Source organism: Giraffa tippelskirchi, chromosome 10 (genome assembly GCF_054371585.1).
Source record: "Giraffa tippelskirchi isolate mGirTip1 chromosome 10, T2T-mGirTip1v1.2.pri, whole genome shotgun sequence".
NCBI lineage: Eukaryota > Metazoa > Chordata > Mammalia > Artiodactyla > Giraffidae > Giraffa > Giraffa tippelskirchi.
In genome coordinates this window covers 13,974,951-13,982,958 of record NC_137284.1, presented here as the reverse complement: position 1 = coordinate 13,982,958, position 8,008 = coordinate 13,974,951, and the positions used below count along the sequence as shown (strand labels likewise).

The 8,008-nt window shown below is 43.1% G+C and overlaps 1 protein-coding gene across 3 annotated transcripts in view; it reads right to left on the bottom strand.

Annotated features, from left to right (window-relative positions):
• The window catches only part of NTM (neurotrimin), a 961,781-nt gene that overhangs the window by 681,597 nt on the left and 272,176 nt on the right, over positions 1 to 8,008 (bottom strand). The gene's annotated exons all lie outside the window — the stretch shown is intronic.

Genomic DNA, 8,008 nt, shown 5'->3' with positions numbered 1-8,008 from the left:
AGTCATTTTATTTTTAAAAAATTAGATTTTTTTTTTCTGCTGCAATTTAAGCCTGTTTCCTTTAATGAGGCCATTGCAGTGATGAAAGCTAGTCAATCACTCTTCCCTAGTATTCCTCAATCCAACCCTTTTGAAACTGATGATGATAATGGTGGTAATGACAGTGACGATCTCAATGATGGTGATGATGATGATAGTAACTATTTATTGAGAATGTTCTATGAATCAGGCTCATAATCTCATTTTATCTTCATAAACATCCTTCTGGCAGTTTTGTTATTGTTGCTGTTCTTCAGTCTTTACTTAGAAACCAAGGGATCTAGTCTTTGATGTAGACCTAAGTCTAGCTTCTCATCAGCTTTGGAGAAGAGTGGTGGGCAGGGGTAAGTTGAGGGCCTGCAGAGAGGACGGAGGACCTCCGGCCTCAGATGAGGACAAAATGCAAGAGCAACAACAGCCCCTGGGCCAGGTTTAACCAACTCAACTCTACGGGCACATCTGGGGTGTGTGAAGACGTGAGACTTCATCCTTCATATTTGATGCTCACTACATCACTGGGGAAGGGAGAGATTTCACCTTCAGGAAAAGACCTGTGCTGTCTGCAGGCTGTGCCGTCCCCTCTCTGAGAGCCTGACCTTTCAGTAAAATAAAAGAGTTTGCACTCTGCATGGCCTCTGTAGCTGTGCTACACCTGGAACAACCCGTGGGACTTTGGACAGCCCTGCACCTGCCTGCACGTTACTTCTCTCATCTGACAGACTCGGTGGTAAAAGTAGGTGATGTGTAAGACTCCTTCCCATAAAACTGCCTGCAGTGCACATCCTCAGGCCAACGGGAAAGAAATTTGGTTGTCCAGATTCTAAAGCCACGGCCCAGCTCCACTGTTGACCTGTTGACAGCTTACGTGGTCTGTATGGGAAGGAACCAGTCTAGGGAATACTAACTCTGCAAAGCAAACACCCTGATGTTTTTGCCCCAGAACTTAAAAAGGGAAGCACAAAATGACTAGTTATCTTGAGACTGTCATCCACTTACTTTTCGCCTACCTGGCCATCTCTGTCATACTGGATTCTAGTTAAACAACTCACACACACACACACACACACACACACACACTCAGGTTCTTATCTTTGGTGCTTTTACTGAATGAGGTGATTAACTCCTTGACCTTATGAAGCTGTAACGTGACCTTGGAGAGTAGATAGAATCTTGTTATCTTGTAATGAGTTTTATGGCTTATTTCAGTACATTTTAGCCATGTTTCTCTGGTGATTAAGGCAATTATCTGCCTATGCATTTCAAGATTATGAATCATGGAGCTCTCTCCAGGTACTGACAGGGGCTTGAGAATGCTCAGACCACTTCTCAGCCCCTTCAGTGTCTGCTCCCACTCCCCACCTCCCATAATCAGACACTACATTCTATTTCTGAAAGCTCCACCCTACACTCAGATACGGTTATCAAAGCAATGCTTTTTAGATTTAATTGATTTAAGTAAGCTTCCTTCTTATCATTAATTGGTGGCATGCACAATGTTTTAATTACTATCATTATTACTTAGGATTTAGGGAAAGCGATCTTTCCATCTCCCACTGCTGGGTCATACAGGAAAGGGCGATGCTAACCTGAACACAGGTGATCAGTTTGTCTCTAAGCAGCCGGTATGTGACACCAGGAAATGACCAACACTGTCCTGACATAGAGGATGTCATGTCCCTGAAAAGCTTCTGTACCACAGAGTAGCTCATGAATAATCCCTAAGAAGGTCTCCCAAGAGAAATGGCCAACACCTCTCGGGTCCCACGCCTCATGCTGTAAAATAAAGTACAGAGAGAGGTCAGGAGTGAGGTGGGATTTACGTGCCACCCTCCACACCTCCATGCCATCTCCTTTCATCATATGATGGTTAAGGTATGTTTCTATTACAAAGAGGTGGACTGTGAAGAGTATATGTCAGTCACCAAGAGAAGCTAGGTCCTAATCTGTACTTAGCCTGGGACACACAGTATGACTACAGGAAATTACCTGAAGTATGTATTAAAATCATCATTTCTAGTGAGCTGAAAAAAAAACAAACTTATCTGTAAGCTACATAAAAGTCAATGTTTCCTCCTAGCTTTGGTCCCCAAGACACCTTGGGTTGCTAGTATTTCTACCCGGGATGATGTAGTAAAAAAAAAAAAAAAAATCAGGTATGAATTTGCATCCTGTTCCATCACACACAAACTATTGGGTTGGCCAAAATGTTTGTTCTGATTTTTCCATAAGATGTTACAGAAACACCCAAATGGCCCGAATGACCTTTTTGGCCAATCCAATATACATCTCTGGACAAACTGTTTGATTCCACTGGGATTTAATTTAATCATTTATTAAACAGAGGTTATTTATGGAATTCAGAAATTTAGCAAGCACTAAAGGGGTCATGCATGACAAGTGCTCAGCAGACCAGGGGTGCTCGTTGTTTGTGGGGTGGCTAAGCCCTCACGGTGTTTTTCGTTGCCTGCCCTTCCCTGTACTAGAAGCTGAGAAGCTCTCCCAAAGGCATCTTCCCTGTGACACTGGACATTGTAGCCCTGCACAGTGTGCTGCCCCCCGTGAGGCCATTCTCAAAGGCTGGGGAGGCACTGCGCCCTCTTCCCAGCACTCTCTAATAACCCACTGAAGTCCTCCCATGCACTGAAGAGAACCCTCAATGATGAGACTCTCAAGTTTGCAGTAAGCTGTGAATTTCTCTTTTTGCCCAGAGCTCGTATTTTGCCTGCATCAAATGCTTCTGAGTTTCAAGGACATGCCTGGCTATTTCCAGACTCCTCTCCACGATCCACTTGACCTTTAGCTAAGGAAGGTTGGTAGGGGATATAATCCTACCGATAAACGCGTGAGATTTAAGATGCGTTAGCCCAGAGTTCTCAGGAGGTACCACGTGGGCTTGAAGGCTAAACTTCCTATGCACAGCCTACGGCCTGGGAGCTCGACGAGCAGTGTCTTGGTGACACGTCCCCTTCCACGTTTCCTGTCTCCATGTAATTCAGGGCTTAGGGCTTTATACATGCCTTTGTGAACACATGACAGTGTGAACATGGCCCCAAAGCAGCATATCCTTGTATTTCTTCCATAATATAAAAATCAATACAGAAAACTAGGAAACACGCCTTACTGGGAATAGTAGGTTGAAATTGAAGCAAAACTCCAAATGTTGAAAATGCTGAGATTGAAACCCCCTTTAGAGTTTGTTTCTTTTCCATTTCTCACCGAACAGTCTGGTTGGAGGTGTCAAGGACTGTCTGATGGTTATCACACGCACCATAGAAGTCTCTGCCAAAATGAAGGATTTGGCAGAGCGATTCTAAGTGTGAGACAATACACAAAGAATTCAAGTATCATTTATGCTAAAATGTACTATAAAAAGGTAAAGTACAATAAAAAAAAATCTGGAACCTCATCTAAAATCTGCTTCTAAATAGACCATGGGTCTGAATTTTCTGATTTGCAGGAGTGGAAGTGCTGGACATATTTTCAAATTGATAGTTGGAAGAGGAAAAGGAACTAGGTTGAGGTCTGGGGAGAAAGACGGATTTTCAGAGATGTTTTTTTTTCCCTGTGAAGTTTAGAAATTGCGTGTGTCAGAAATAGGAACAGAGAGGGCTGTGTAGTACAATCGAGGCTTTTGGGTCACAGTCTCTGCCTCACTCCTGGGCTCCACTGAGGTTGTGTGCAGCAGCCCTATGCCCCATGTAATAGGATAAGCTGGGCTCTGTTCCTGTAAAGCTTTGTCATACACACAGTTGACAGGCCATGCTTGGCCCCTAGGCCAGAGTTTGCTGACCCCAGTCTTAGATAATCACTGTGTCTTTGCCTCTTGAAGCCATAAAACAAACTTTCATGCTTGTCTATTTCTCCGCGCTGACTGTGTAGGTACACTTTTTAGTATACGCTTCTGTACGTACACATTTGCAGTTGAGCTTGCTTGGTCTTGGGGCTTTTAAAAAAAAAAAAAAGATTTTTTTTGATGTGGACCATTTTTAAAGTCTTTATTGAACTTGTTACTATATTGCTTCTGTTTTATGTGTGGGGTCTTAGCTCCCCAACAGGGATGGAACCCACACCCCCTGCTTTGGAAGGTGAAGTCTTAACCACTGGAGCAGCAGGAAAATTCCAGTCTTGGGGAGTCATACTCTTAACAGTTATACTCTAAGGTTTGTATTTCTCTGTGCAATGGTAGACATCACAGACATTTTTGAGGTTGTACAGTGATGTTAACTCATGATTCAATCCCCGACATTAGCTGTTTATCCATTCTGTGTGCCCCTATACAAGATAGTGTCTACATACCTATCCAAGATCCTACTGGCAGAATCGTACGAAAGACAGAATATTTGACCCTCCTAAGAGGAGCTTCCAGTCCAATGGAGGAAATAGGAAACCTATAAACATATTTTTAAGACACAATACAATTGACCCTTGAATAACATGGGTTAGAATTGCATGGATCCACTTGTACACACACACCTTTCAAAAGTTGCACAACAAAGGAAACTATAAGCAAGGTGAAAAGACAGCCTTCAGAATAGGAGAAAATAACAGCAAACGAAGCAACAGACAAACAATTAATCTCAAAAATATACAAGCAACTTCTGCAGCTGAATTCCAGAAAAATAAACGACCCAATCAAAAAATGGGCCAAAGAACTAAACAGACATTTCTCCAAAGAAGACATACATATGGCTAACAAACACATGAAAAGATGCTCAACATCACTCATTATTAGAGAAATGCAAATCAAAACCACAATGAAGTGTCATTTCACACCAGTCAGAATGGCTGCTATCCAAAAGTCTACAAGCAATAAATGCTGGAGAGGGTGTGGAGAAAAGGGAACCCTCTTACACTGTTGGTGGGAATGCAAACTAGTACAGCCACTATGGAGAACAGTGTGGAGATTCCTTAAAAAGCTGGGAATAGAACTGCCATATGACCCAGCAATCCCACTGCTGGGCATATACACCGAAGAAACCAGAATTGAAAGAGACGCGTGTACCCCAATGTTCATCGCAGCACTGTTTACAATAGCCAGGACATGGAAGCAACCTAGATGTCCATCAGCAGATGAATGGATAAGGAAGCTGTGGTACATATACACAATGGAATATTACTCAGCCATTAAAAAAAATACATTTGAATCAGTTCTACTGAGATGGATGAAACTGGAGCCCATTATACAGAGTGAAGTAAGCCAGAAAGAAAAACACCAATACAGTATACTAATGCATATATATGGAATTTGAAAGATGGTAACGATAACCCTATATGCGAGACAGAATAAGAGACACAGATGCATAGAACAATTTTATGGACTCTGAGGGAGAAGGTGAGGGTGGGACGTTCTGGGAGAATAGCATTGAAACATGTATATTATCATATGTGAAACAGAACACCATTCCATGTTCGATGCATGAGACAAGGGCTCAGGGCCGGGGCAATGGGATGACCCAGAGGGATGGGATGGGGAGGGAGGTGGGTGGGGGGTCCAGGAAGGGGAACACATGTAAACCCATGGCTGATTCATGTCAATGTACGGCAAAAACTATTACAATATTGTAAAGTAATTAGCCCCCAACTAAAATAAATAAATTTATAAAATAAAAAAAAAAGTAAATACAGTCAATGCATGGTGGAGACCACAGACGCAGAGAAACTGTGGATATAGAAGACCTACCACAAGCTCTATTTCAGATGAATCCCCATGTTGTTCAAGGGTCAACTGTATCATTATGTATAAATTATGGAGCTGAATATTTATATATATCCAAGAGTACCTACAAATCTAGCCTTGGAGACCTAAATACCTAAGAATTAGAAGAATACTGAAATAAATCATTGGAAGAAGGCTTCTTGGAAGAGGTGAGTTTTAAAACTGGATGACTATAAAAAGAGGAAGACAGGGCTTGAGGGTAGAGAAGGCTTTCTCTGTTTACTGTGTAGGTCTGAACTTGAAAGTCATGATTGAGATGGAAAGTTCTTTCACACCTTCCCCAGATTGCCTGCCGCCTTTTGCCATCTCTCCAGCCACTGGGCTCTGATGCGGCAGGACTCCATGCTTTGTAGAAAGGCTGAGAAGAATCAGCAGATTTGAGGACAGAAAGTAGGTTCATCTCCAAAGCATGATGGGGACTTGAGCATGGGGCCTTGTCATTGAAACTAGACCTCACCACTTTCTTATCACCTTAGGGGGTCGCTTATCCTCTCTGTGCTTCAATTTTCCTAACTGTTAAATGGCTAATAATAGCAAGCACCTCCTGTGATCACTGTGAAGTTTCTTTACTATAAATGAAGCACTTGAAGGAAGGCCTGGCATGTGGTAAGGGCTCAGTCCATGGTACCTTTCATATGGACAAGAGCTCAGAAACCCCAAACCGGAGCCTGGCAGCACACACGTCTGGCAATCTTTCAAGTCTTTCCCCTGCAGAGGAAGCGTTTGGGAACAATACACAAAATGGGATAAATGATAAGACCCCAGCTCCCATTATAAAGCACCTGAACATACATGGGCTTATTGCCATCCTAAATTCTTTTTCAGGGGAAAAAGAAATCATTTCCCTTCTTATTAACATTGGCAAAAGGAAAATATATCTTTCATTATCTTAAGACAAATCTATCATGCTGATAAACTATAAGAGAAAAAAAAATTGAGAAATGCTACAAAGACCCTTACGGTAAGTCTGTCCCTGAAATATATATATACAGTAATGAAGATAATCGATATATAAAAGGATTTCCCAGGACCTGCTAGTGGACTGCACGATGACCTTGTAGAATATTTGTACAATAAAAATCTGTGGCAAGTAATGAATTTGGACAGTCCCTGGGCGAGAGCAGGCTACTCAGCAGAAACCCCCTCTGCTGGTCTGGTGCTGGATTTTGGCCATGAGTCTGGGATGGAGGGGACATCTGGCCAGTAATTAGTTGTGTGAACTAGGAGAAGAGGAGACACCCTGGGCAGTGTCAGTTGCAGGCCCTAAGATGAAGCTTCTCAACATCCTGCCACACTCTACTGGAACCAGAGTTTCAGGTGGTCATACAGATCACCTGTGCAGATGTCATCACCTAGGTTCCCACAGATGCACACGTTCCACGTGGTTAGATAAATGGTTAGGTACTCAGTCTAACTGGTGCTTGAGCATCTTCCTCCTCCCCTGACCCCTTCTCTTCTCCCCCCGACCCCTCTTCTCCTCCACCCCCACTACATCACTGATCTTAGCTGAAAGGCAGAGAGGAGGCTGAGGATAAAAGGAAAAAATCTCCCAGACAGATGGAAACTAACTTGTGACACATTCAACCAGAGCCAGCACCTCATTTCCAGCTTCTTGGTCTCAGCATAGATTCCTCAGCACTTCTGCACCACAGTCCTTGGGAGATTCCACAGAGCTGTTCTTATAATGATGATAGGATGATGGGAGCAGTGCAGAATTCCTGTGTACATGTGATTACAGCCATACTGCAAAACTCCAAGCCAGTCCTATTCTTTATTGTTAGCTGTTCAGTTGCTAAGTTGTGTCCAACTCTTTGCAACCCCATGGACGGTAGCAGGCCAGGCTTTCCTGTCCTTCACCATCTTCCAGAGTTTGCTCAGACTAATGTCCATCAAGTCAGTGGTGCCATCCAATCACCTAATCCTCTGTCGTTCCCTTCTCCTGCCCTCAATCTTTCCCAGCATCAGGGTCTTTTCCAAAGAGTTGGCTCTTCACATCAGGTGGCCAAAGTATTGAAGCTTCAGCATCAGTCCTTCTAATGAATATTCAGGGTTGATTTCCTTTAGGATTGACTGGTATGATCTCTCTGCAACCGAAGGAACTCTCAAGAGTCTTCTCCAGCACCTCAATTTGAAAGCATCAATTCTTCGGTGCTCAGCCTTCTTTATGGTCCAACTCTCACATTCATACATGGCTCCTGGGGAAACCAAAGCTTTGACTAGTTGGACCTTTGTGTGGGTGTGTGGTCCTGTCGT